The sequence below is a fragment of the Sardina pilchardus genome, chromosome 11 (genome assembly GCF_963854185.1).
Source record: "Sardina pilchardus chromosome 11, fSarPil1.1, whole genome shotgun sequence".
Classification (NCBI taxonomy): Eukaryota; Metazoa; Chordata; class Actinopteri; order Clupeiformes; family Clupeidae; genus Sardina; species Sardina pilchardus.
This window is the reverse complement of record NC_085004.1, coordinates 125,023-142,612: the sequence shown is the minus strand read 5'-3', so window position 1 is coordinate 142,612 and position 17,590 is coordinate 125,023. Positions and strand designations below refer to the sequence as shown.

The following is a 17,590-nucleotide window of genomic DNA, read 5'->3' as shown; positions in this document are numbered from 1 at the left end:
ACCACCTCCTTCAGGGTGTTTCCATAGTGTAGTGGTTATCACATTCGCCTAACACGCGAAAGTTGTGTTCCATAGCTGAAGAATTCCACTTGTCTTCTGCTAGGGTTTACCTTGGCAAAAATAATCTAGGTGACCACCTCCTTCAGGGTGTTTCCATAGTGTAGTGGTTATCACGTTCGCCTAACACGCGAAAGGTCCCCAGTTCGAAACTGGGTGGAAACAAATTCTTATTTGGCAGGACTTTGGATTGAGCTGAAAAATTGCACATGTCTTCTGCTAGGGGTTGTCTTGCAAAAAGTAATCTAGGTGACCACTTGCTGCAGGATGTTTCCATAGTGTAGTGGTTATCACGTTCGCTTTACACGCGAAAGGTCCCCTGTTCGAAACTGGGTGGAAACAATCTCTTTCTTGCATGCATGCTTGTTTCCTTGGAACAAGTACATCTTGGTGCTTCAATTGAAGTAATCTTTCATTGAACTGACTCAGTTGCTATGTCTACCAGAGAATTCAGCACAAGTTTCCATAGTGTAGTGGTTATCACGTTCGCCTCACACGCGAAAGGTCCCCAGTTCGAAACTGGGTGGAAACAAATTCTTATTTGGCAGGATGATGGATTGAGCTGAACAGTTCCGCGTGCCTTCAGCTAGGGTTTGTCTTGCCAAAACTAATCTAGGTGACCACTTCCTGCAGGGTGTTTCCATAGTGTAGTGGTTATCACGTTCGCCTCACACGCGAAAGGTCCCCAGTTCGAAACTGGGTGGAAACAAGTTCTTATTTGGCAGGATGTTGGATTGAGCTGAACAATTTATAGCGCCTTCAGCTAGGGTTTGTCTTGCCAAAAGTAATCTATGTGACCACTTCCTGCAGGGTGTTTCCATAGTGTAGTGGTTATCACGTTCGCCTCACACGCGAAAGGTCCCCAGTTCGAAACTGGGTGGAAACAAATTCTTATTTGGCAGAGTGATGGATTGAGCTGAACAATTCCGTGCGCCTTCAGCTAGGGTTTGTCTTGCCAAAAGTAATCTAGGTGACCGCTTCCTGCAGGGTGTTTCCGTTGTGTTCCATAGCTGAAGAATTCCACTTGTCTTCTGCTAGAGTTTACCTTGGCAAAAATAATCTAGGTGACCACCTCCTTCAGGGTGTTTCCATAGTGTAGTGGTTATCACTTTCGCCTAACACGCGAAAGTTGTGTTCCATAGCTGAAGAATTCCACTTGTCTTCTGCTAGGGTTTACCTTGGCAAAAATAATCTAGGTGACCACCTCCTTCAGGGTGTTTCCATAGTGTAGTGGTTATCACGTTCGCCTAACACGCGAAAGGTCCCCAGTTCGAAACTGGGTGGAAACAAATTCTTATTTGGCAGGACTTTGGATTGAGCTGAACAATTCCACATGTCTTCTGCTAGGGGTTGTCTTGCCAAAAGTAATCTAGGTGACCGCTTGCTGCAGGATGTTTCCATAGTGTAGTGGTTATCACGTTCGCTTTACACGCGAAAGGTCCCCAGTTCGAAACTGGGTGGAAACAATCTCTTTCTTGCATGCATGCTTGTTTCCTTGGAACAAGTACATCTTGGTGCTTCAATTGAAGTAATCTTTCATTGAACTGACTCAGTTGCTATGTCTACCAGAGAATTCAGCACAAGTTTCCATAGTGTAGTGGTTATCACGTTCGCCTCACACGCGAAAGGTCCCCAGTTCGAAACTGGGTGGAAACAAATTCTTATTTGGCAGGATGATGGATTGAGCTGAACAGTTCCTCGTGCCTTCAGCTAGGGTTTGTCTTGCCAAAACTAATCTAGGTGACCACCTCCTGCAGGGTGTTTCCATAGTGTAATGGTTATCACGTTCGCCTAACACGTGAAAGGTCCCCAGTTCGAAACTGGGTGGAAACAAGTTCTTATTTGGCAGGATGTTGGATTGAGCTGAACAATTTATAGCGCCTTCAGCTAGGGTTTGTCTTGCCAAAAGTAATCTATGTGACCACTTCCTGCAGGGTGTTTCCATAGTGTAGTGGTTATCACGTTCGCCTCACACGCGAAAGGTCCCCAGTTCGAAACTGGGTGGAAACAAATTCTTATTTGGCAGGATGATGGATTGAGCTGAACAGTTCCTCGTGCCTTCAGCTAGGGTTTGTCTTGCCAAAACTAATCTAGTTGACCACCTCCTGCAGGGTGTTTCCGTTGTGTTCCATAGCTGAAGAATTCCACTTGTCTTCTGCTAGGGTTTACCTTGGCAAAAATAATCTAGGTGACCACCTCCTTCAGGGTGTTTCCATAGTGTAGTGGTTATCAAGTTCGCCTAACACGCGAAAGGTCCCCAGTTCGAAACTGGGTGGAAACAAATTCTTATTTGGCAGGACTTTGGATTGAGCTGAACAATTCCACATGTCTTCTGCTAGGGGTTGTCTTGCCAAAAGTAATCTAGGTGACCGCTTGCTGCAGGATGTTTCCATAGTGTAGTGGTTATCACGTTCGCTTTACACGCGAAAGGTCCCCAGTTCGAAACTGGGTGGAAACAATCTCTTTCTTGCATGCATGCTTGTTTCCTTGGAACAAGTACATCTTGGTGCTTCAATTGAAGTAATCTTTCATTGAACTGACTCAGTTGCTATGTCTACCAGAGAATTCAGCACAAGTTTCCATAGTGTAGTGGTTATCACGTTCGCCTCACACGCGAAAGGTCCCCAGTTCGAAACTGGGTGGAAACAAATTCTTATTTGGCAGGATGATGGATTGAGCTGAACAGTTCCTCGTGCCTTCAGCTAGGGTTTGTCTTGCCAAAACTAATCTAGGTGACCACCTCCTGCAGGGTGTTTCCATAGTGTAATGGTTATCACGTTCGCCTAACACGTGAAAGGTCCCCAGTTCGAAACTGGGTGGAAACAAGTTCTTATTTGGCAGGATGTTGGATTGAGCTGAACAATTTATAGCGCCTTCAGCTAGGGTTTGTCTTGCCAAAAGTAATCTATGTGACCACTTCCTGCAGGGTGTTTCCATAGTGTAGTGGTTATCACGTTCGCCTCACACGCGAAAGGTCCCCAGTTCGAAACTGGGTGGAAACAAATTCTTATTTGGCAGGATGATGGATTGAGCTGAACAGTTCCTCGTGCCTTCAGCTAGGGTTTGTCTTGCCAAAACTAATCTAGTTGACCACCTCCTGCAGGGTGTTTCCATAGTGTAATGGTTATCACGTTCGCCTAACACGTGAAAGGTCCCCAGTTCGAAACTGGGTGGAAACAAGTTCTTATTTGGCAGGATGTTGGATTGAGCTGAACAATTTATAGCGCCTTCAGCTAGGGTTTGTCTTGCCAAAAGTAATCTATGTGACCACTTCCTGCAGTGTGTTTCCATAGTGTAGTGGTTATCACGTTCGCCTCACACGCGAAAGGTCCCCAGTTCGAAACTGGGTGGAAACAAATTCTTATTTGGCAGAGTGATGGATTGAGCTGAACAATTCCGCGCGCCTTCAGCTAGGGTTTGTCTTGCCAAAAGTAATCTAGGTGACCGCTTCCTGCAGGGTGTTTCCGTTGTGTTCCATAGCTGAAGAATTCCACTTGTCTTCTGCTAGGGTTTACCTTGGCAAAAATAATCTAGGTGACCACCTCCTTCAGGATGTTTCCATAGTGTAGTGGTTATCACGTTCGCCTAACACGCGAAAGGTCCCCAGTTCGAAACTGGGTGGAAACAAATTCTTATTTGACAGGACTTTGGATTGAGCTGAACAATTCCACATGTCTTCTGCTAGGGGTTGTCTTGCCAAAAGTAATCTAGGTGACCACTTGCTGCAGGATGTTTCCATAGTGTAGTGGTTATCACGTTCGCTTTACACGCGAAAGGTCCCCAGTTCGAAACTGGGTGGAAACAATCTCTTTCTTGCATGCATGCTTGTTTCCTTGGAACAAGTACATCTTGGTGCTTCAATTGAAGTAATCTTTCATTGAACTGACTCAGTTGCTATGTCTACCAGAGAATTCAGCACAAGTTTCCATAGTGTAGTGGTTATCACGTTCGCCTCACACGCGAAAGGTCCCCAGTTCGAAACTGGGTGGAAACAAATTCTTATTTGGCAGGATGATGGATTGAGCTGAACAGTTCCGCGTGCCTTCAGCTAGGGTTTGTCTTGCCAAAACTAATCTAGGTGACCACTTCCTGCAGGGTGTTTCCATAGTGTAGTGGTTATCACGTTCGCCTAACACGCGAAAGGTCCCCAGTTCGAAACTGGGTGGAAACAAGTTCTTATTTGGCAGGATGTTGGATTGAGCTGAACAATTTATAGCGCCTTCAGCTAGGGTTTGTCTTGCCAAAAGTAATCTATGTGACCACTTCCTGCAGGGTGTTTCCATAGTGTAGTGGTTATCACGTTCGCCTTACACGCGAAAGGTCCCCAGTTCGAAACTGGGTGGAAACAAATTCTTATTTGGCAGAGTGATGGATTGAGCTGAACAATTCCGCGCGCCTTCAGCTAGGGTTTGTCTTGCCAAAAGTAATCTAGGTGACCGCTTCCTGCAGGGTGTTTCCGTTGTGTTCCATAGCTGAAGAATTCCACTTGTCTTCTGCTAGGGTTTACCTTGGCAAAAATAATCTAGGTGACCACCTCCTTCAGGGTGTTTCCATAGTGTAGTGGTTATCACGTTCGCCTAACACGCAACTGGGTGGAAACAAGTTCTATGTTGCTATGTCTACCAGAGAATTCAGCACAAGTTTCCATAGTGTAGTGGTTATCACGTTCGCCTCACACGCGAAAGGTCCCCAGTTCGAAACTGGGTGGAAACAAATTCTTATTTGGCAGAGTGATGGATTGAGCTGAACAATTCCGCGCGCCTTCAGCTAGGGTTTGTCTTGCCAAAAGTAATCTAGGTGACCGCTTCCTGCAGGGTGTTTCCGTTGTGTTCCATAGCTGAAGAATTCCACTTGTCTTCTGCTAGGGTTTACCTTGGCAAAAATAATCTAGGTGACCACCTCCTTCAGGATGTTTCCATAGTGTAGTGGTTATCACGTTCGCCTAACACGCGAAAGGTCCCCAGTTCGAAACTGGGTGGAAACAAATTCTTATTTGACAGGACTTTGGATTGAGCTGAACAATTCCACATGTCTTCTGCTAGGGGTTGTCTTGCCAAAAGTAATCTAGGTGACCACTTGCTGCAGGATGTTTCCATAGTGTAGTGGTTATCACGTTCGCTTTACACGCGAAAGGTCCCCAGTTCGAAACTGGGTGGAAACAATCTCTTTCTTGCATGCATGCTTGTTTCCTTGGAACAAGTACATCTTGGTGCTTCAATTGAAGTAATCTTTCATTGAACTGACTCAGTTGCTATGTCTACCAGAGAATTCAGCACAAGTTTCCATAGTGTAGTGGTTATCACGTTCGCCTCACACGCGAAAGGTCCCCAGTTCGAAACTGGGTGGAAACAAATTCTTATTTGGCAGGATGATGGATTGAGCTGAACAGTTCCGCGTGCCTTCAGCTAGGGTTTGTCTTGCCAAAACTAATCTAGGTGACCACTTCCTGCAGGGTGTTTCCATAGTGTAGTGGTTATCACGTTCGCCTAACACGCGAAAGGTCCCCAGTTCGAAACTGGGTGGAAACAAGTTCTTATTTGGCAGGATGTTGGATTGAGCTGAACAATTTATAGCGCCTTCAGCTAGGGTTTGTCTTGCCAAAAGTAATCTATGTGACCACTTCCTGCAGGGTGTTTCCATAGTGTAGTGGTTATCACGTTCGCCTTACACGCGAAAGGTCCCCAGTTCGAAACTGGGTGGAAACAAATTCTTATTTGGCAGAGTGATGGATTGAGCTGAACAATTCCGCGCGCCTTCAGCTAGGGTTTGTCTTGCCAAAAGTAATCTAGGTGACCGCTTCCTGCAGGGTGTTTCCGTTGTGTTCCATAGCTGAAGAATTCCACTTGTCTTCTGCTAGGGTTTACCTTGGCAAAAATAATCTAGGTGACCACCTCCTTCAGGGTGTTTCCATAGTGTAGTGGTTATCACGTTCGCCTAACACGCAACTGGGTGGAAACAAGTTCTATGTTGCTATGTCTACCAGAGAATTCAGCACAAGTTTCCATAGTGTAGTGGTTATCACGTTCGCCTCACACGCGAAAGGTCCCCAGTTCGAAACTGGGTGGAAACAAATTCTTATTTGGCAGAGTGATGGATTGAGCTGAACAATTCCGCGCGCCTTCAGCTAGGGTTTGTCTTGCCAAAAGTAATCTAGGTGACCGCTTCCTGCAGGGTGTTTCCGTTGTGTTCCATAGCTGAAGAATTCCACTTGTCTTCTGCTAGGGTTTACCTTGGCAAAAATAATCTAGGTGACCACCTCCTTCAGGATGTTTCCATAGTGTAGTGGTTATCACGTTCGCCTAACACGCGAAAGGTCCCCAGTTCGAAACTGGGTGGAAACAAATTCTTATTTGACAGGACTTTGGATTGAGCTGACCAATTCCACATGTCTTCTGCTAGGGGTTGTCTTGCCAAAAGTAATCTAGGTGACCACTTGCTGCAGGATGTTTCCATAGTGTAGTGGTTATCACGTTCGCTTTACACGCGAAAGGTCCCCAGTTCGAAACTGGGTGGAAACAATCTCTTTCTTGCATGCATGCTTGTTTCCTTGGAACAAGTACATCTTGGTGCTTCAATTGAAGTAATCTTTCATTGAACTGACTCAGTTGCTATGTCTACCAGAGAATTCAGCACAAGTTTCCATAGTGTAGTGGTTATCACGTTCGCCTCACACGCGAAAGGTCCCCAGTTCGAAACTGGGTGGAAACAAATTCTTATTTGGCAGGATGATGGATTGAGCTGAACAGTTCCTCGTGCCTTCAGCTAGGGTTTGTCTTGCCAAAACTAATCTAGGTGACCACTTCCTGCAGGGTGTTTCCATAGTGTAGTGGTTATCACGTTCGCCTAACACGCGAAAGGTCCCCAGGTCGAAACTGGGTGGAAACAAGTTCTTATTTGGCAGGATGTTGGATTGAGCTGAACAATTTATAGCGCCTTCAGCTAGGGTTTGTCTTGCCAAAAGTAATCTATGTGACCACTTCCTGCAGGGTGTTTCCATAGTGTAGTGGTTATCACGTTCGCCTCACACGCGAAAGGTCCCCAGTTCGAAACTGGGTGGATACAAGTTCTTATTTGGCAGGATGTTGGATTGAGCTGAACAATTTATAGCGCCTTCAGCAAGGGTTTGTCTTGCCAAAAGTAATCTATGTGACCACTTCCTGCAGGGTGTTTCCATAGTGTAGTGGTTATCACGTTCGCCTCACACGCGAAAGGTCCTCAGTTCGAAACTGGGTGGAAACAAATTCTTATTTGGCAGAGTGATGGATTGAGCTGAACAATTCCGCGCGCCTTCAGCTAGGGTTTGTCTTGCCAAAAGTAATCTAGGTGACCGCTTCCTGCAGGGTGTTTCCGTTGTGTTACATAGCTGAAGAATTCCACTTGTCTTCTGCTAGGGTTTACCTTGGCAAAAATAATCTAGGTGACCACCTCCTTCAGGGTGTTTCCATAGTGTAGTGGTTATCACGTTCGCCTAACACGCGAAAGGTCCCCAGTTCGAAACTGGGTGGAAACAAATTCTTATTTGACAGGACTTTGGATTGAGCTGAACAATTCCACATGTCTTCTGCTAGGGGTTGTCTTGCCAAAAGTAATCTAGGTGACCACTTGCTGCAGGATGTTTCCATAGTGTAGTGGTTATCACGTTCGCTTTACACGCGAAAGGTCCCCAGTTCGAAACTGGGTGGAAACAATCTCTTTCTTGCATGCATGCTTGTTTCCTTGGAACAAGTACATCTTGGTGCTTCAATTGAAGTAATCTTTCATTGAACTGACTCAGTTGCTATGTCTACCAGAGAATTCAGCACAAGTTTCCATAGTGTAGTGGTTATCACGTTCGCCTCACACGCGAAAGGTCCCCAGTTCGAAACTGGGTGGAAACAAATTCTTATTTGGCAGGATGATGGATTGAGCTGAACAGTTCCGCGTGCCTTCAGCTAGGGTTTGTCTTGCCAAAACTAATCTAGGTGACCACTTCCTGCAGGGTGTTTCCATAGTGTAGTGGTTATCACGTTCGCCTAACACGCGAAAGGTCCCCAGTTCGAAACTGGGTGGAAACAAGTTCTTATTTGGCAGGATGTTGGATTGAGCTGAACAATTTATAGCGCCTTCAGCTAGGGTTTGTCTTGCCAAAAGTAATCTATGTGACCACTTCCTGCAGGGTGTTTCCATAGTGTAGTGGTTATCACGTTCGCCTTACACGCGAAAGGTCCCCAGTTCGAAACTGGGTGGAAACAAATTCTTATTTGGCAGAGTGATGGATTGAGCTGAACAATTCCGCGCGCCTTCAGCTAGGGTTTGTCTTGCCAAAAGTAATCTAGGTGACCGCTTCCTGCAGGGTGTTTCCGTTGTGTTCCATAGCTGAAGAATTCCACTTGTCTTCTGCTAGGGTTTACCTTGGCAAAAATAATCTAGGTGACCACCTCCTTCAGGGTGTTTCCATAGTGTAGTGGTTATCACGTTCGCCTAACACGCAACTGGGTGGAAACAAGTTCTATGTTGCTATGTCTACCAGAGAATTCAGCACAAGTTTCCATAGTGTAGTGGTTATCACGTTCGCCTCACACGCGAAAGGTCCCCAGTTCGAAACTGGGTGGAAACAAATTCTTATTTGGCAGAGTGATGGATTGAGCTGAACAATTCCGCGCGCCTTCAGCTAGGGTTTGTCTTGCCAAAAGTAATCTAGGTGACCGCTTCCTGCAGGGTGTTTCCGTTGTGTTCCATAGCTGAAGAATTCCACTTGTCTTCTGCTAGGGTTTACCTTGGCAAAAATAATCTAGGTGACCACCTCCTTCAGGATGTTTCCATAGTGTAGTGGTTATCACGTTCGCCTAACACGCGAAAGGTCCCCAGTTCGAAACTGGGTGGAAACAAATTCTTATTTGACAGGACTTTGGATTGAGCTGACCAATTCCACATGTCTTCTGCTAGGGGTTGTCTTGCCAAAAGTAATCTAGGTGACCACTTGCTGCAGGATGTTTCCATAGTGTAGTGGTTATCACGTTCGCTTTACACGCGAAAGGTCCCCAGTTCGAAACTGGGTGGAAACAATCTCTTTCTTGCATGCATGCTTGTTTCCTTGGAACAAGTACATCTTGGTGCTTCAATTGAAGTAATCTTTCATTGAACTGACTCAGTTGCTATGTCTACCAGAGAATTCAGCACAAGTTTCCATAGTGTAGTGGTTATCACGTTCGCCTCACACGCGAAAGGTCCCCAGTTCGAAACTGGGTGGAAACAAATTCTTATTTGGCAGGATGATGGATTGAGCTGAACAGTTCCTCGTGCCTTCAGCTAGGGTTTGTCTTGCCAAAACTAATCTAGGTGACCACTTCCTGCAGGGTGTTTCCATAGTGTAGTGGTTATCACGTTCGCCTAACACGCGAAAGGTCCCCAGGTCGAAACTGGGTGGAAACAAGTTCTTATTTGGCAGGATGTTGGATTGAGCTGAACAATTTATAGCGCCTTCAGCTAGGGTTTGTCTTGCCAAAAGTAATCTATGTGACCACTTCCTGCAGGGTGTTTCCATAGTGTAGTGGTTATCACGTTCGCCTCACACGCGAAAGGTCCCCAGTTCGAAACTGGGTGGATACAAGTTCTTATTTGGCAGGATGTTGGATTGAGCTGAACAATTTATAGCGCCTTCAGCAAGGGTTTGTCTTGCCAAAAGTAATCTATGTGACCACTTCCTGCAGGGTGTTTCCATAGTGTAGTGGTTATCACGTTCGCCTCACACGCGAAAGGTCCTCAGTTCGAAACTGGGTGGAAACAAATTCTTATTTGGCAGAGTGATGGATTGAGCTGAACAATTCCGCGCGCCTTCAGCTAGGGTTTGTCTTGCCAAAAGTAATCTAGGTGACCGCTTCCTGCAGGGTGTTTCCGTTGTGTTACATAGCTGAAGAATTCCACTTGTCTTCTGCTAGGGTTTACCTTGGCAAAAATAATCTAGGTGACCACCTCCTTCAGGGTGTTTCCATAGTGTAGTGGTTATCACGTTCGCCTAACACGCGAAAGGTCCCCAGTTCGAAACTGGGTGGAAACAAATTCTTATTTGGCAGGACTTTGGATTGAGCTGAACAATTCCACATGTCTTCTGCTAGGGGTTGTCTTGCCAAAAGTAATCTAGGTGACCACTTGCTGCAGGATGTTTCCATAGTGTAGTGGTTATCACGTTCGCTTTACACGCGAAAGGTCCCCAGTTCGAAACTGGGTGGAAACAATCTCTTTCTTGCATGCATGCTTGTTTCCTTGGAACAAGTACATCTTGGTGCTTCAATTGAAGTAATCTTTCATTGAACTGACTCAGTTGCTATGTCTACCAGAGAATTCAGCACAAGTTTCCATAGTGTAGTGGTTATCACGTTCGCCTCACACGCGAAAGGTCCCCAGTTCGAAACTGGGTGGAAACAAATTCTTATTTGGCAGGATGATGTATTGAGCTGAACAGTTCCGCGTGCCTTCAGCTAGGGTTTGTCTTGCCAAAACTAATCTAGGTGACCACTTCCTGCAGGGTGTTTCCATAGTGTAGTGGTTATCACGTTCGCCTCACACGCGAAAGGTCCCCAGTTCGAAACTGGGTGGAAACAAGTTCTTATTTGGCAGGATGTTGGATTGAGCTGAACAATTTATAGCGCCTTCAGCTAGGGTTTGTCTTGCCAAAAGTAATCTATGTGACCACTTCCTGCAGGGTGTTTCCATAGTGTAGTGGTTATCACGTTCGCCTCACACGCGAAAGGTCCCCAGTTCGAAACTGGGTGGAAACAAATTCTTATTTGGCAGAGTGATGGATTGAGCTGAACAATTCCGTGCGCCTTCAGCTAGGGTTTGTCTTGCCAAAAGTAATCTAGGTGACCGCTTCCTGCAGGGTGTTTCCGTTGTGTTCCATAGCTGAAGAATTCCACTTGTCTTCTGCTAGAGTTTACCTTGGCAAAAATAATCTAGGTGACCACCTCCTTCAGGGTGTTTCCATAGTGTAGTGGTTATCACTTTCGCCTAACACGCGAAAGTTGTGTTCCATAGTTGAAGAATTCCACTTGTCTTCTGCTAGGGTTTACCTTGGCAAAAATAATCTAGGTGACCACCTCCTTCAGGGTGTTTCCATAGTGTAGTGGTTATCACGTTCGCCTAACACGCGAAAGGTCCCCAGTTCGAAACTGGGTGGAAACAAATTCTTATTTGGCAGGACTTTGGATTGAGCTGAACAATTCCACATGTCTTCTGCTAGGGGTTGTCTTGCCAAAAGTAATCTAGGTGACCGCTTGCTGCAGGATGTTTCCATAGTGTAGTGGTTATCACGTTCGCTTTACACGCGAAAGGTCCCCAGTTCGAAACTGGGTGGAAACAATCTCTTTCTTGCATGCATGCTTGTTTCCTTGGAACAAGTACATCTTGGTGCTTCAATTGAAGTAATCTTTCATTGAACTGACTCAGTTGCTATGTCTACCAGAGAATTCAGCACAAGTTTCCATAGTGTAGTGGTTATCACGTTCGCCTCACACGCGAAAGGTCCCCAGTTCGAAACTGGGTGGAAACAAATTCTTATTTGGCAGGATGATGGATTGAGCTGAACAGTTCCTCGTGCCTTCAGCTAGGGTTTGTCTTGCCAAAACTAATCTAGGTGACCACTTCCTGCAGGGTGTTTCCATAGTGTAGTGGTTATCACGTTCGCCTAACACGCGAAAGGTCCCCAGGTCGAAACTGGGTGGAAACAAGTTCTTATTTGGCAGGATGTTGGATTGAGCTGAACAATTTATAGCGCCTTCAGCTAGGGTTTGTCTTGCCAAAAGTAATCTATGTGACCACTTCCTGCAGGGTGTTTCCATAGTGTAGTGGTTATCACGTTCGCCTCACACGCGAAAGGTCCCCAGTTCGAAACTGGGTGGATACAAGTTCTTATTTGGCAGGATGTTGGATTGAGCTGAACAATTTATAGCGCCTTCAGCAAGGGTTTGTCTTGCCAAAAGTAATCTATGTGACCACTTCCTGCAGGGTGTTTCCATAGTGTAGTGGTTATCACGTTCGCCTCACACGCGAAAGGTCCTCAGTTCGAAACTGGGTGGAAACAAATTCTTATTTGGCAGAGTGATGGATTGAGCTGAACAATTCCGCGCGCCTTCAGCTAGGGTTTGTCTTGCCAAAAGTAATCTAGGTGACCGCTTCCTGCAGGGTGTTTCCGTTGTGTTACATAGCTGAAGAATTCCACTTGTCTTCTGCTAGGGTTTACCTTGGCAAAAATAATCTAGGTGACCACCTCCTTCAGGGTGTTTCCATAGTGTAGTGGTTATCACGTTCGCCTAACACGCGAAAGGTCCCCAGTTCGAAACTGGGTGGAAACAAATTCTTATTTGGCAGGACTTTGGATTGAGCTGAACAATTCCACATGTCTTCTGCTAGGGGTTGTCTTGCCAAAAGTAATCTAGGTGACCACTTGCTGCAGGATGTTTCCATAGTGTAGTGGTTATCACGTTCGCTTTACACGCGAAAGGTCCCCAGTTCGAAACTGGGTGGAAACAATCTCTTTCTTGCATGCATGCTTGTTTCCTTGGAACAAGTACATCTTGGTGCTTCAATTGAAGTAATCTTTCATTGAACTGACTCAGTTGCTATGTCTACCAGAGAATTCAGCACAAGTTTCCATAGTGTAGTGGTTATCACGTTCGCCTCACACGCGAAAGGTCCCCAGTTCGAAACTGGGTGGAAACAAATTCTTATTTGGCAGGATGATGGATTGAGCTGAACAGTTCCGCGTGCCTTCAGCTAGGGTTTGTCTTGCCAAAACTAATCTAGGTGACCACTTCCTGCAGGGTGTTTCCATAGTGTAGTGGTTATCACGTTCGCCTCACACGCGAAAGGTCCCCAGTTCGAAACTGGGTGGAAACAAGTTCTTATTTGGCAGGATGTTGGATTGAGCTGAACAATTTATAGCGCCTTCAGCTAGGGTTTGTCTTGCCAAAAGTAATCTATGTGACCACTTCCTGCAGGGTGTTTCCATAGTGTAGTGGTTATCACGTTCGCCTCACACGCGAAAGGTCCCCAGTTCGAAACTGGGTGGAAACAAATTCTTATTTGGCAGAGTGATGGATTGAGCTGAACAATTCCGTGCGCCTTCAGCTAGGGTTTGTCTTGCCAAAAGTAATCTAGGTGACCGCTTCCTGCAGGGTGTTTCCGTTGTGTTCCATAGCTGAAGAATTCCACTTGTCTTCTGCTAGAGTTTACCTTGGCAAAAATAATCTAGGTGACCACCTCCTTCAGGGTGTTTCCATAGTGTAGTGGTTATCACGTTCGCCTAACACGCGAAAGGTCCCCAGTTCGAAACTGGGTGGAAACAAATTCTTATTTGGCAGGACTTTGGATTGAGCTGAACAATTCCACATGTCTTCTGCTAGGGGTTGTCTTGCCAAAAGTAATCTAGGTGACCACTTGCTGCAGGATGTTTCCATAGTGTAGTGGTTATCACGTTCGCTTTACACGCGAAAGGTCCCCAGTTCGAAACTGGGTGGAAACAATCTCTTTCTTGCATGCATGCTTGTTTCCTTGGAACAAGTACATCTTGGTGCTTCAATTGAAGTAATCTTTCATTGAACTGACTCAGTTGCTATGTCTACCAGAGAATTCAGCACAAGTTTCCATAGTGTAGTGGTTATCACGTTCGCCTCACACGCGAAAGGTCCCCAGTTCGAAACTGGGTGGAAACAAATTCTTATTTGGCAGGATGATGGATTGAGCTGAACAGTTCCGCGTGCCTTCAGCTAGGGTTTGTCTTGCCAAAACTAATCTAGGTGACCACTTCCTGCAGGGTGTTTCCATAGTGTAGTGGTTATCACGTTCGCCTCACACGCGAAAGGTCCCCAGTTCGAAACTGGGTGGAAACAAGTTCTTATTTGGCAGGATGTTGGATTGAGCTGAACAATTTATAGCGCCTTCAGCTAGGGTTTGTCTTGCCAAAAGTAATCTATGTGACCACTTCCTGCAGGGTGTTTCCATAGTGTAGTGGTTATCACGTTCGCCTCACACGCGAAAGGTCCCCAGTTCGAAACTGGGTGGAAACAAATTCTTATTTGGCAGAGTGATGGATTGAGCTGAACAATTCCGTGCGCCTTCAGCTAGGGTTTGTCTTGCCAAAAGTAATCTAGGTGACCGCTTCCTGCAGGGTGTTTCCGTTGTGTTCCATAGCTGAAGAATTCCACTTGTCTTCTGCTAGAGTTTACCTTGGCAAAAATAATCTAGGTGACCACCTCCTTCAGGGTGTTTCCATAGTGTAGTGGTTATCACTTTCGCCTAACACGCGAAAGTTGTGTTCCATAGCTGAAGAATTCCACTTGTCTTCTGCTAGGGTTTACCTTGGCAAAAATAATCTAGGTGACCACCTCCTTCAGGGTGTTTCCATAGTGTAGTGGTTATCACGTTCGCCTAACACGCGAAAGGTCCCCAGTTCGAAACTGGGTGGAAACAAATTCTTATTTGGCAGGACTTTGGATTGAGCTGAACAATTCCACATGTCTTCTGCTAGGGGTTGTCTTGCCAAAAGTAATCTAGGTGACCGCTTGCTGCAGGATGTTTCCATAGTGTAGTGGTTATCACGTTCGCTTTACACGCGAAAGGTCCCCAGTTTGAAACTGGGTGGAAACAATCTCTTTCTTGCATGCATGCTTGTTTCCTTGGAACAAGTACATCTTGGTGCTTCAATTGAAGTAATCTTTCATTGAACTGACTCAGTTGCTATGTCTACCAGAGAATTCAGCACAAGTTTCCATAGTGTAGTGGTTATCACGTTCGCCTCACACGAGAAAGGTCCCCAGTTCGAAACTGGGTGGAAACAAATTCTTATTTGGCAGGATGATGGATTGAGCTGAACAGTTCCTCGTGCCTTCAGCTAGGGTTTGTCTTGCCAAAACTAATCTAGGTGACCACTTCCTGCAGGGTGTTTCCATAGTGTAGTGGTTATCACGTTCGCCTAACACGCGAAAGGTCCCCAGTTCGAAACTGGGTGGAAACAAGTTCTTATTTGGCAGGATGTTGGATTGAGCTGAACAATTTATAGCGCCTTCAGCTAGGGTTTGTCTTGCCAAAAGTAATCTATGTGACCACTTCCTGCAGGGTGTTTCCATAGTGTAGTGGTTATCACGTTCGCCTCACACGCGAAAGGTCTCCAGTTCGAAACTGGGTGGAAACAAATTCTTATTTGGCAGAGTGATGGATTGAGCTGAACAATTCCGCGCACCTTCAGCTAGGGTTTGTCTTGCCAAAAGTAATCTAGGTGACCGCTTCCTGCAGGGTGTTTCCGTTGTGTTCCATAGCTGAAGAATTCCACTTGTCTTCTGCTAGGGTTTACCTTGGCAAAAATAATCTAGGTGACCACCTCCTTCAGGGTGTTTCCATAGTGTAGTGGTTATCACGTTCGCCTAACACGCGAAAGGTCCCCAGTTCGAAACTGGGTGGAAACAAATTCTTATTTGGCAGGACTTTGGATTGAGCTGAACAATTCCACATGTCTTCTGCTAGGGGTTGTCTTGCCAAAAGTAATCTAGGTGACCGCTTGCTGCAGGATGTTTCCATAGTGTAGTGGTTATCACGTTTGCTTTACACGCGAAAGGTCCCCAGTTCGAAACTGGGTGGAAACAATCTCTTTCTTGCATGCATGCTTGTTTCCTTGGAACAAGTACATCTTGGTGCTTCAATTGAAGTAATCTTTCATTGAACTGACTCAGTTGCTATGTCTACCAGAGAATTCAGCACAAGTTTCCATAGTGTAGTGGTTATCACGTTCGCCTCACACGCGAAAGGTCCCCAGTTCGAAACTGGGTGGAAACAAATTCTTATTTGGCAGGATGATGGATTGAGCTGAACAGTTCCTCGTGCCTTCAGCTAGGGTTTGTCTTGCCAAAACTAATCTAGGTGACGACCTCCTGCAGGGTGTTTCCATAGTGTAATGGTTATCACGTTCGCCTAACACGTGAAAGGTCCCCAGTTCGAAACTGGGTGGAAACAAGTTCTTATTTGGCAGGATGTTGGATTGAGCTGAACAATTTATAGCGCCTTCAGCTAGGGTTTGTCTTGCCAAAAGTAATCTATGTGACCACTTCCTGCAGGGTGTTTCCATAGTGTAGTGGTTATCACGTTCGCCTCACACGCGAAAGGTCCCCAGTTCGAAACTGGGTGGAAACAAATTCTTATTTGGCAGGATGATGGATTGAGCTGAACAGTTCCTCGTGCCTTCAGCTAGGGTTTGTCTTGCCAAAACTAATCTAGTTGACCACCTCCTGCAGGGTGTTTCCATAGTGTAATGGTTATCATGTTCGCCTAACACGTGAAAGGTCCCCAGTTCGAAACTGGGTGGAAACAAGTTCTTATTTGGCAGGATGTTGGATTGAGCTGAACAATTTATAGCGCCTTCAGCTAGGGTTTGTCTTGCCAAAAGTAATCTATGTGACCACTTCCTGCAGTGTGTTTCCATAGTGTAGTGGTTATCACGTTCGCCTCACACGCGAAAGGTCCCCAGTTCGAAACTGGGTGGAAACAAATTCTTATTTGGCAGAGTGATGGATTGAGCTGAACAATTCCGCGCGCCTTCAGCTAGGGTTTGTCTTGCCAAAAGTAATCTAGGTGACCGCTTCCTGCAGGGTGTTTCCGTTGTGTTCCATAGCTGAAGAATTCCACTTGTCTTCTGCTAGGGTTTACCTTGGCAAAAATAATCTAGGTGACCACCTCCTTCAGGATGTTTCCATAGTGTAGTGGTTATCACGTTCGCCTAACACGCGAAAGGTCCCCAGTTCGAAACTGGGTGGAAACAAATTCTTATTTGACAGGACTTTGGATTGAGCTGAACAATTCCACATGTCTTCTGCTAGGGGTTGTCTTGCCAAAAGTAATCTAGGTGACCACTTGCTGCAGGATGTTTCCATAGTGTAGTGGTTATCACGTTCGCTTTACACGCGAAAGGTCCCCAGTTCGAAACTGGGTGGAAACAATCTCTTTCTTGCATGCATGCTTGTTTCCTTGGAACAAGTACATCTTGGTGCTTCAATTGAAGTAATCTTTCATTGAACTGACTCAGTTGCTATGTCTACCAGAGAATTCAGCACAAGTTTCCATAGTGTAGTGGTTATCACGTTCGCCTCACACGCGAAAGGTCCCCAGTTCGAAACTGGGTGGAAACAAATTCTTATTTGGCAGGATGATGGATTGAGCTGAACAGTTCCGCGTGCCTTCAGCTAGGGTTTGTCTTGCCAAAACTAATCTAGGTGACCACTTCCTGCAGGGTGTTTCCATAGTGTAGTGGTTATCACGTTCGCCTAACACGCGAAAGGTCCCCAGTTCGAAACTGGGTGGAAACAAGTTCTTATTTGGCAGGATGTTGGATTGAGCTGAACAATTTATAGCGCCTTCAGCTAGGGTTTGTCTTGCCAAAAGTAATCTATGTGACCACTTCCTGCAGGGTGTTTCCATAGTGTAGTGGTTATCACGTTCGCCTTACACGCGAAAGGTCCCCAGTTCGAAACTGGGTGGAAACAAATTCTTATTTGGCAGAGTGATGGATTGA

At 45.8% G+C, this 17,590-nt stretch overlaps 85 non-coding genes across 85 annotated transcripts; all 85 read left to right on the top strand.

Moving 5' to 3' along the window:
- Positions 1-149: 149 nt before the first annotated feature.
- On the top strand, positions 150-222 carry trnav-aac (transfer RNA valine (anticodon AAC)). Its single transcript has one exon. It is a non-coding gene; the product is annotated as a tRNA-Val (tRNA).
- A 104-nt stretch (positions 223-326) lies between these two features.
- Positions 327-399, top strand: trnav-uac (transfer RNA valine (anticodon UAC)). Its single transcript has one exon. It is a non-coding gene; the product is annotated as a tRNA-Val (tRNA).
- A 117-nt stretch (positions 400-516) lies between these two features.
- trnav-cac (transfer RNA valine (anticodon CAC)) lies at positions 517-589 on the top strand. The gene has a single exon. It is a non-coding gene; the product is annotated as a tRNA-Val (tRNA).
- A 104-nt stretch (positions 590-693) lies between these two features.
- trnav-cac (transfer RNA valine (anticodon CAC)) lies at positions 694-766 on the top strand. The gene has a single exon. It is a non-coding gene; the product is annotated as a tRNA-Val (tRNA).
- Positions 767-870: 104 nt separating this feature from the next.
- trnav-cac (transfer RNA valine (anticodon CAC)) lies at positions 871-943 on the top strand. Its single transcript has one exon. It is a non-coding gene; the product is annotated as a tRNA-Val (tRNA).
- Positions 944-1,273: 330 nt separating this feature from the next.
- On the top strand, positions 1,274-1,346 carry trnav-aac (transfer RNA valine (anticodon AAC)). Its single transcript has one exon. It is a non-coding gene; the product is annotated as a tRNA-Val (tRNA).
- A 104-nt stretch (positions 1,347-1,450) lies between these two features.
- trnav-uac (transfer RNA valine (anticodon UAC)) lies at positions 1,451-1,523 on the top strand. Its single transcript has one exon. It is a non-coding gene; the product is annotated as a tRNA-Val (tRNA).
- A 117-nt stretch (positions 1,524-1,640) lies between these two features.
- trnav-cac (transfer RNA valine (anticodon CAC)) lies at positions 1,641-1,713 on the top strand. Its single transcript has one exon. It is a non-coding gene; the product is annotated as a tRNA-Val (tRNA).
- A 104-nt stretch (positions 1,714-1,817) lies between these two features.
- trnav-aac (transfer RNA valine (anticodon AAC)) lies at positions 1,818-1,890 on the top strand. Its single transcript has one exon. It is a non-coding gene; the product is annotated as a tRNA-Val (tRNA).
- A 104-nt stretch (positions 1,891-1,994) lies between these two features.
- On the top strand, positions 1,995-2,067 carry trnav-cac (transfer RNA valine (anticodon CAC)). The gene has a single exon. It is a non-coding gene; the product is annotated as a tRNA-Val (tRNA).
- A 198-nt stretch (positions 2,068-2,265) lies between these two features.
- Positions 2,266-2,338, top strand: trnav-aac (transfer RNA valine (anticodon AAC)). The gene has a single exon. It is a non-coding gene; the product is annotated as a tRNA-Val (tRNA).
- A 104-nt stretch (positions 2,339-2,442) lies between these two features.
- On the top strand, positions 2,443-2,515 carry trnav-uac (transfer RNA valine (anticodon UAC)). The gene has a single exon. It is a non-coding gene; the product is annotated as a tRNA-Val (tRNA).
- Positions 2,516-2,632: 117 nt separating this feature from the next.
- Positions 2,633-2,705, top strand: trnav-cac (transfer RNA valine (anticodon CAC)). Its single transcript has one exon. It is a non-coding gene; the product is annotated as a tRNA-Val (tRNA).
- Positions 2,706-2,809: 104 nt separating this feature from the next.
- On the top strand, positions 2,810-2,882 carry trnav-aac (transfer RNA valine (anticodon AAC)). The gene has a single exon. It is a non-coding gene; the product is annotated as a tRNA-Val (tRNA).
- Positions 2,883-2,986: 104 nt separating this feature from the next.
- On the top strand, positions 2,987-3,059 carry trnav-cac (transfer RNA valine (anticodon CAC)). The gene has a single exon. It is a non-coding gene; the product is annotated as a tRNA-Val (tRNA).
- A 104-nt stretch (positions 3,060-3,163) lies between these two features.
- Positions 3,164-3,236, top strand: trnav-aac (transfer RNA valine (anticodon AAC)). The gene has a single exon. It is a non-coding gene; the product is annotated as a tRNA-Val (tRNA).
- A 104-nt stretch (positions 3,237-3,340) lies between these two features.
- Positions 3,341-3,413, top strand: trnav-cac (transfer RNA valine (anticodon CAC)). The gene has a single exon. It is a non-coding gene; the product is annotated as a tRNA-Val (tRNA).
- Positions 3,414-3,611: 198 nt separating this feature from the next.
- trnav-aac (transfer RNA valine (anticodon AAC)) lies at positions 3,612-3,684 on the top strand. The gene has a single exon. It is a non-coding gene; the product is annotated as a tRNA-Val (tRNA).
- Positions 3,685-3,788: 104 nt separating this feature from the next.
- Positions 3,789-3,861, top strand: trnav-uac (transfer RNA valine (anticodon UAC)). The gene has a single exon. It is a non-coding gene; the product is annotated as a tRNA-Val (tRNA).
- Positions 3,862-3,978: 117 nt separating this feature from the next.
- Positions 3,979-4,051, top strand: trnav-cac (transfer RNA valine (anticodon CAC)). Its single transcript has one exon. It is a non-coding gene; the product is annotated as a tRNA-Val (tRNA).
- Positions 4,052-4,155: 104 nt separating this feature from the next.
- trnav-aac (transfer RNA valine (anticodon AAC)) lies at positions 4,156-4,228 on the top strand. Its single transcript has one exon. It is a non-coding gene; the product is annotated as a tRNA-Val (tRNA).
- Positions 4,229-4,332: 104 nt separating this feature from the next.
- trnav-uac (transfer RNA valine (anticodon UAC)) lies at positions 4,333-4,405 on the top strand. The gene has a single exon. It is a non-coding gene; the product is annotated as a tRNA-Val (tRNA).
- A 292-nt stretch (positions 4,406-4,697) lies between these two features.
- trnav-cac (transfer RNA valine (anticodon CAC)) lies at positions 4,698-4,770 on the top strand. The gene has a single exon. It is a non-coding gene; the product is annotated as a tRNA-Val (tRNA).
- A 198-nt stretch (positions 4,771-4,968) lies between these two features.
- On the top strand, positions 4,969-5,041 carry trnav-aac (transfer RNA valine (anticodon AAC)). The gene has a single exon. It is a non-coding gene; the product is annotated as a tRNA-Val (tRNA).
- Positions 5,042-5,145: 104 nt separating this feature from the next.
- Positions 5,146-5,218, top strand: trnav-uac (transfer RNA valine (anticodon UAC)). Its single transcript has one exon. It is a non-coding gene; the product is annotated as a tRNA-Val (tRNA).
- A 117-nt stretch (positions 5,219-5,335) lies between these two features.
- trnav-cac (transfer RNA valine (anticodon CAC)) lies at positions 5,336-5,408 on the top strand. The gene has a single exon. It is a non-coding gene; the product is annotated as a tRNA-Val (tRNA).
- Positions 5,409-5,512: 104 nt separating this feature from the next.
- On the top strand, positions 5,513-5,585 carry trnav-aac (transfer RNA valine (anticodon AAC)). The gene has a single exon. It is a non-coding gene; the product is annotated as a tRNA-Val (tRNA).
- A 104-nt stretch (positions 5,586-5,689) lies between these two features.
- Positions 5,690-5,762, top strand: trnav-uac (transfer RNA valine (anticodon UAC)). Its single transcript has one exon. It is a non-coding gene; the product is annotated as a tRNA-Val (tRNA).
- A 292-nt stretch (positions 5,763-6,054) lies between these two features.
- Positions 6,055-6,127, top strand: trnav-cac (transfer RNA valine (anticodon CAC)). Its single transcript has one exon. It is a non-coding gene; the product is annotated as a tRNA-Val (tRNA).
- Positions 6,128-6,325: 198 nt separating this feature from the next.
- Positions 6,326-6,398, top strand: trnav-aac (transfer RNA valine (anticodon AAC)). Its single transcript has one exon. It is a non-coding gene; the product is annotated as a tRNA-Val (tRNA).
- A 104-nt stretch (positions 6,399-6,502) lies between these two features.
- trnav-uac (transfer RNA valine (anticodon UAC)) lies at positions 6,503-6,575 on the top strand. The gene has a single exon. It is a non-coding gene; the product is annotated as a tRNA-Val (tRNA).
- A 117-nt stretch (positions 6,576-6,692) lies between these two features.
- Positions 6,693-6,765, top strand: trnav-cac (transfer RNA valine (anticodon CAC)). Its single transcript has one exon. It is a non-coding gene; the product is annotated as a tRNA-Val (tRNA).
- A 104-nt stretch (positions 6,766-6,869) lies between these two features.
- On the top strand, positions 6,870-6,942 carry trnav-aac (transfer RNA valine (anticodon AAC)). The gene has a single exon. It is a non-coding gene; the product is annotated as a tRNA-Val (tRNA).
- Positions 6,943-7,046: 104 nt separating this feature from the next.
- On the top strand, positions 7,047-7,119 carry trnav-cac (transfer RNA valine (anticodon CAC)). Its single transcript has one exon. It is a non-coding gene; the product is annotated as a tRNA-Val (tRNA).
- Positions 7,120-7,223: 104 nt separating this feature from the next.
- Positions 7,224-7,296, top strand: trnav-cac (transfer RNA valine (anticodon CAC)). The gene has a single exon. It is a non-coding gene; the product is annotated as a tRNA-Val (tRNA).
- A 198-nt stretch (positions 7,297-7,494) lies between these two features.
- trnav-aac (transfer RNA valine (anticodon AAC)) lies at positions 7,495-7,567 on the top strand. The gene has a single exon. It is a non-coding gene; the product is annotated as a tRNA-Val (tRNA).
- A 104-nt stretch (positions 7,568-7,671) lies between these two features.
- Positions 7,672-7,744, top strand: trnav-uac (transfer RNA valine (anticodon UAC)). Its single transcript has one exon. It is a non-coding gene; the product is annotated as a tRNA-Val (tRNA).
- Positions 7,745-7,861: 117 nt separating this feature from the next.
- On the top strand, positions 7,862-7,934 carry trnav-cac (transfer RNA valine (anticodon CAC)). The gene has a single exon. It is a non-coding gene; the product is annotated as a tRNA-Val (tRNA).
- A 104-nt stretch (positions 7,935-8,038) lies between these two features.
- trnav-aac (transfer RNA valine (anticodon AAC)) lies at positions 8,039-8,111 on the top strand. Its single transcript has one exon. It is a non-coding gene; the product is annotated as a tRNA-Val (tRNA).
- Positions 8,112-8,215: 104 nt separating this feature from the next.
- trnav-uac (transfer RNA valine (anticodon UAC)) lies at positions 8,216-8,288 on the top strand. Its single transcript has one exon. It is a non-coding gene; the product is annotated as a tRNA-Val (tRNA).
- Positions 8,289-8,580: 292 nt separating this feature from the next.
- Positions 8,581-8,653, top strand: trnav-cac (transfer RNA valine (anticodon CAC)). The gene has a single exon. It is a non-coding gene; the product is annotated as a tRNA-Val (tRNA).
- A 198-nt stretch (positions 8,654-8,851) lies between these two features.
- On the top strand, positions 8,852-8,924 carry trnav-aac (transfer RNA valine (anticodon AAC)). Its single transcript has one exon. It is a non-coding gene; the product is annotated as a tRNA-Val (tRNA).
- Positions 8,925-9,028: 104 nt separating this feature from the next.
- On the top strand, positions 9,029-9,101 carry trnav-uac (transfer RNA valine (anticodon UAC)). Its single transcript has one exon. It is a non-coding gene; the product is annotated as a tRNA-Val (tRNA).
- Positions 9,102-9,218: 117 nt separating this feature from the next.
- Positions 9,219-9,291, top strand: trnav-cac (transfer RNA valine (anticodon CAC)). Its single transcript has one exon. It is a non-coding gene; the product is annotated as a tRNA-Val (tRNA).
- Positions 9,292-9,395: 104 nt separating this feature from the next.
- On the top strand, positions 9,396-9,468 carry trnav-aac (transfer RNA valine (anticodon AAC)). Its single transcript has one exon. It is a non-coding gene; the product is annotated as a tRNA-Val (tRNA).
- Positions 9,469-9,572: 104 nt separating this feature from the next.
- trnav-cac (transfer RNA valine (anticodon CAC)) lies at positions 9,573-9,645 on the top strand. The gene has a single exon. It is a non-coding gene; the product is annotated as a tRNA-Val (tRNA).
- A 104-nt stretch (positions 9,646-9,749) lies between these two features.
- On the top strand, positions 9,750-9,822 carry trnav-cac (transfer RNA valine (anticodon CAC)). The gene has a single exon. It is a non-coding gene; the product is annotated as a tRNA-Val (tRNA).
- A 198-nt stretch (positions 9,823-10,020) lies between these two features.
- On the top strand, positions 10,021-10,093 carry trnav-aac (transfer RNA valine (anticodon AAC)). Its single transcript has one exon. It is a non-coding gene; the product is annotated as a tRNA-Val (tRNA).
- Positions 10,094-10,197: 104 nt separating this feature from the next.
- On the top strand, positions 10,198-10,270 carry trnav-uac (transfer RNA valine (anticodon UAC)). Its single transcript has one exon. It is a non-coding gene; the product is annotated as a tRNA-Val (tRNA).
- A 117-nt stretch (positions 10,271-10,387) lies between these two features.
- trnav-cac (transfer RNA valine (anticodon CAC)) lies at positions 10,388-10,460 on the top strand. Its single transcript has one exon. It is a non-coding gene; the product is annotated as a tRNA-Val (tRNA).
- Positions 10,461-10,564: 104 nt separating this feature from the next.
- On the top strand, positions 10,565-10,637 carry trnav-cac (transfer RNA valine (anticodon CAC)). The gene has a single exon. It is a non-coding gene; the product is annotated as a tRNA-Val (tRNA).
- A 104-nt stretch (positions 10,638-10,741) lies between these two features.
- On the top strand, positions 10,742-10,814 carry trnav-cac (transfer RNA valine (anticodon CAC)). The gene has a single exon. It is a non-coding gene; the product is annotated as a tRNA-Val (tRNA).
- Positions 10,815-11,144: 330 nt separating this feature from the next.
- trnav-aac (transfer RNA valine (anticodon AAC)) lies at positions 11,145-11,217 on the top strand. The gene has a single exon. It is a non-coding gene; the product is annotated as a tRNA-Val (tRNA).
- A 104-nt stretch (positions 11,218-11,321) lies between these two features.
- trnav-uac (transfer RNA valine (anticodon UAC)) lies at positions 11,322-11,394 on the top strand. The gene has a single exon. It is a non-coding gene; the product is annotated as a tRNA-Val (tRNA).
- Positions 11,395-11,511: 117 nt separating this feature from the next.
- On the top strand, positions 11,512-11,584 carry trnav-cac (transfer RNA valine (anticodon CAC)). The gene has a single exon. It is a non-coding gene; the product is annotated as a tRNA-Val (tRNA).
- A 104-nt stretch (positions 11,585-11,688) lies between these two features.
- trnav-aac (transfer RNA valine (anticodon AAC)) lies at positions 11,689-11,761 on the top strand. Its single transcript has one exon. It is a non-coding gene; the product is annotated as a tRNA-Val (tRNA).
- Positions 11,762-11,865: 104 nt separating this feature from the next.
- trnav-cac (transfer RNA valine (anticodon CAC)) lies at positions 11,866-11,938 on the top strand. Its single transcript has one exon. It is a non-coding gene; the product is annotated as a tRNA-Val (tRNA).
- Positions 11,939-12,042: 104 nt separating this feature from the next.
- trnav-cac (transfer RNA valine (anticodon CAC)) lies at positions 12,043-12,115 on the top strand. Its single transcript has one exon. It is a non-coding gene; the product is annotated as a tRNA-Val (tRNA).
- A 198-nt stretch (positions 12,116-12,313) lies between these two features.
- Positions 12,314-12,386, top strand: trnav-aac (transfer RNA valine (anticodon AAC)). The gene has a single exon. It is a non-coding gene; the product is annotated as a tRNA-Val (tRNA).
- Positions 12,387-12,490: 104 nt separating this feature from the next.
- Positions 12,491-12,563, top strand: trnav-uac (transfer RNA valine (anticodon UAC)). The gene has a single exon. It is a non-coding gene; the product is annotated as a tRNA-Val (tRNA).
- A 117-nt stretch (positions 12,564-12,680) lies between these two features.
- On the top strand, positions 12,681-12,753 carry trnav-cac (transfer RNA valine (anticodon CAC)). The gene has a single exon. It is a non-coding gene; the product is annotated as a tRNA-Val (tRNA).
- Positions 12,754-12,857: 104 nt separating this feature from the next.
- Positions 12,858-12,930, top strand: trnav-cac (transfer RNA valine (anticodon CAC)). Its single transcript has one exon. It is a non-coding gene; the product is annotated as a tRNA-Val (tRNA).
- Positions 12,931-13,034: 104 nt separating this feature from the next.
- trnav-cac (transfer RNA valine (anticodon CAC)) lies at positions 13,035-13,107 on the top strand. The gene has a single exon. It is a non-coding gene; the product is annotated as a tRNA-Val (tRNA).
- Positions 13,108-13,305: 198 nt separating this feature from the next.
- On the top strand, positions 13,306-13,378 carry trnav-aac (transfer RNA valine (anticodon AAC)). The gene has a single exon. It is a non-coding gene; the product is annotated as a tRNA-Val (tRNA).
- A 104-nt stretch (positions 13,379-13,482) lies between these two features.
- trnav-uac (transfer RNA valine (anticodon UAC)) lies at positions 13,483-13,555 on the top strand. Its single transcript has one exon. It is a non-coding gene; the product is annotated as a tRNA-Val (tRNA).
- A 117-nt stretch (positions 13,556-13,672) lies between these two features.
- Positions 13,673-13,745, top strand: trnav-cac (transfer RNA valine (anticodon CAC)). The gene has a single exon. It is a non-coding gene; the product is annotated as a tRNA-Val (tRNA).
- A 104-nt stretch (positions 13,746-13,849) lies between these two features.
- Positions 13,850-13,922, top strand: trnav-cac (transfer RNA valine (anticodon CAC)). The gene has a single exon. It is a non-coding gene; the product is annotated as a tRNA-Val (tRNA).
- A 104-nt stretch (positions 13,923-14,026) lies between these two features.
- On the top strand, positions 14,027-14,099 carry trnav-cac (transfer RNA valine (anticodon CAC)). Its single transcript has one exon. It is a non-coding gene; the product is annotated as a tRNA-Val (tRNA).
- A 330-nt stretch (positions 14,100-14,429) lies between these two features.
- On the top strand, positions 14,430-14,502 carry trnav-aac (transfer RNA valine (anticodon AAC)). Its single transcript has one exon. It is a non-coding gene; the product is annotated as a tRNA-Val (tRNA).
- A 104-nt stretch (positions 14,503-14,606) lies between these two features.
- On the top strand, positions 14,607-14,679 carry trnav-uac (transfer RNA valine (anticodon UAC)). The gene has a single exon. It is a non-coding gene; the product is annotated as a tRNA-Val (tRNA).
- A 117-nt stretch (positions 14,680-14,796) lies between these two features.
- trnav-cac (transfer RNA valine (anticodon CAC)) lies at positions 14,797-14,869 on the top strand. The gene has a single exon. It is a non-coding gene; the product is annotated as a tRNA-Val (tRNA).
- A 104-nt stretch (positions 14,870-14,973) lies between these two features.
- trnav-aac (transfer RNA valine (anticodon AAC)) lies at positions 14,974-15,046 on the top strand. Its single transcript has one exon. It is a non-coding gene; the product is annotated as a tRNA-Val (tRNA).
- Positions 15,047-15,150: 104 nt separating this feature from the next.
- On the top strand, positions 15,151-15,223 carry trnav-cac (transfer RNA valine (anticodon CAC)). The gene has a single exon. It is a non-coding gene; the product is annotated as a tRNA-Val (tRNA).
- A 198-nt stretch (positions 15,224-15,421) lies between these two features.
- trnav-aac (transfer RNA valine (anticodon AAC)) lies at positions 15,422-15,494 on the top strand. Its single transcript has one exon. It is a non-coding gene; the product is annotated as a tRNA-Val (tRNA).
- A 104-nt stretch (positions 15,495-15,598) lies between these two features.
- trnav-uac (transfer RNA valine (anticodon UAC)) lies at positions 15,599-15,671 on the top strand. Its single transcript has one exon. It is a non-coding gene; the product is annotated as a tRNA-Val (tRNA).
- A 117-nt stretch (positions 15,672-15,788) lies between these two features.
- On the top strand, positions 15,789-15,861 carry trnav-cac (transfer RNA valine (anticodon CAC)). The gene has a single exon. It is a non-coding gene; the product is annotated as a tRNA-Val (tRNA).
- A 104-nt stretch (positions 15,862-15,965) lies between these two features.
- Positions 15,966-16,038, top strand: trnav-aac (transfer RNA valine (anticodon AAC)). The gene has a single exon. It is a non-coding gene; the product is annotated as a tRNA-Val (tRNA).
- A 104-nt stretch (positions 16,039-16,142) lies between these two features.
- Positions 16,143-16,215, top strand: trnav-cac (transfer RNA valine (anticodon CAC)). The gene has a single exon. It is a non-coding gene; the product is annotated as a tRNA-Val (tRNA).
- A 104-nt stretch (positions 16,216-16,319) lies between these two features.
- trnav-aac (transfer RNA valine (anticodon AAC)) lies at positions 16,320-16,392 on the top strand. Its single transcript has one exon. It is a non-coding gene; the product is annotated as a tRNA-Val (tRNA).
- Positions 16,393-16,496: 104 nt separating this feature from the next.
- On the top strand, positions 16,497-16,569 carry trnav-cac (transfer RNA valine (anticodon CAC)). The gene has a single exon. It is a non-coding gene; the product is annotated as a tRNA-Val (tRNA).
- A 198-nt stretch (positions 16,570-16,767) lies between these two features.
- Positions 16,768-16,840, top strand: trnav-aac (transfer RNA valine (anticodon AAC)). The gene has a single exon. It is a non-coding gene; the product is annotated as a tRNA-Val (tRNA).
- Positions 16,841-16,944: 104 nt separating this feature from the next.
- On the top strand, positions 16,945-17,017 carry trnav-uac (transfer RNA valine (anticodon UAC)). Its single transcript has one exon. It is a non-coding gene; the product is annotated as a tRNA-Val (tRNA).
- A 117-nt stretch (positions 17,018-17,134) lies between these two features.
- trnav-cac (transfer RNA valine (anticodon CAC)) lies at positions 17,135-17,207 on the top strand. The gene has a single exon. It is a non-coding gene; the product is annotated as a tRNA-Val (tRNA).
- Positions 17,208-17,311: 104 nt separating this feature from the next.
- Positions 17,312-17,384, top strand: trnav-aac (transfer RNA valine (anticodon AAC)). The gene has a single exon. It is a non-coding gene; the product is annotated as a tRNA-Val (tRNA).
- Positions 17,385-17,488: 104 nt separating this feature from the next.
- On the top strand, positions 17,489-17,561 carry trnav-uac (transfer RNA valine (anticodon UAC)). The gene has a single exon. It is a non-coding gene; the product is annotated as a tRNA-Val (tRNA).
- The last annotated feature ends 29 nt before the right edge of the window (positions 17,562-17,590 follow it).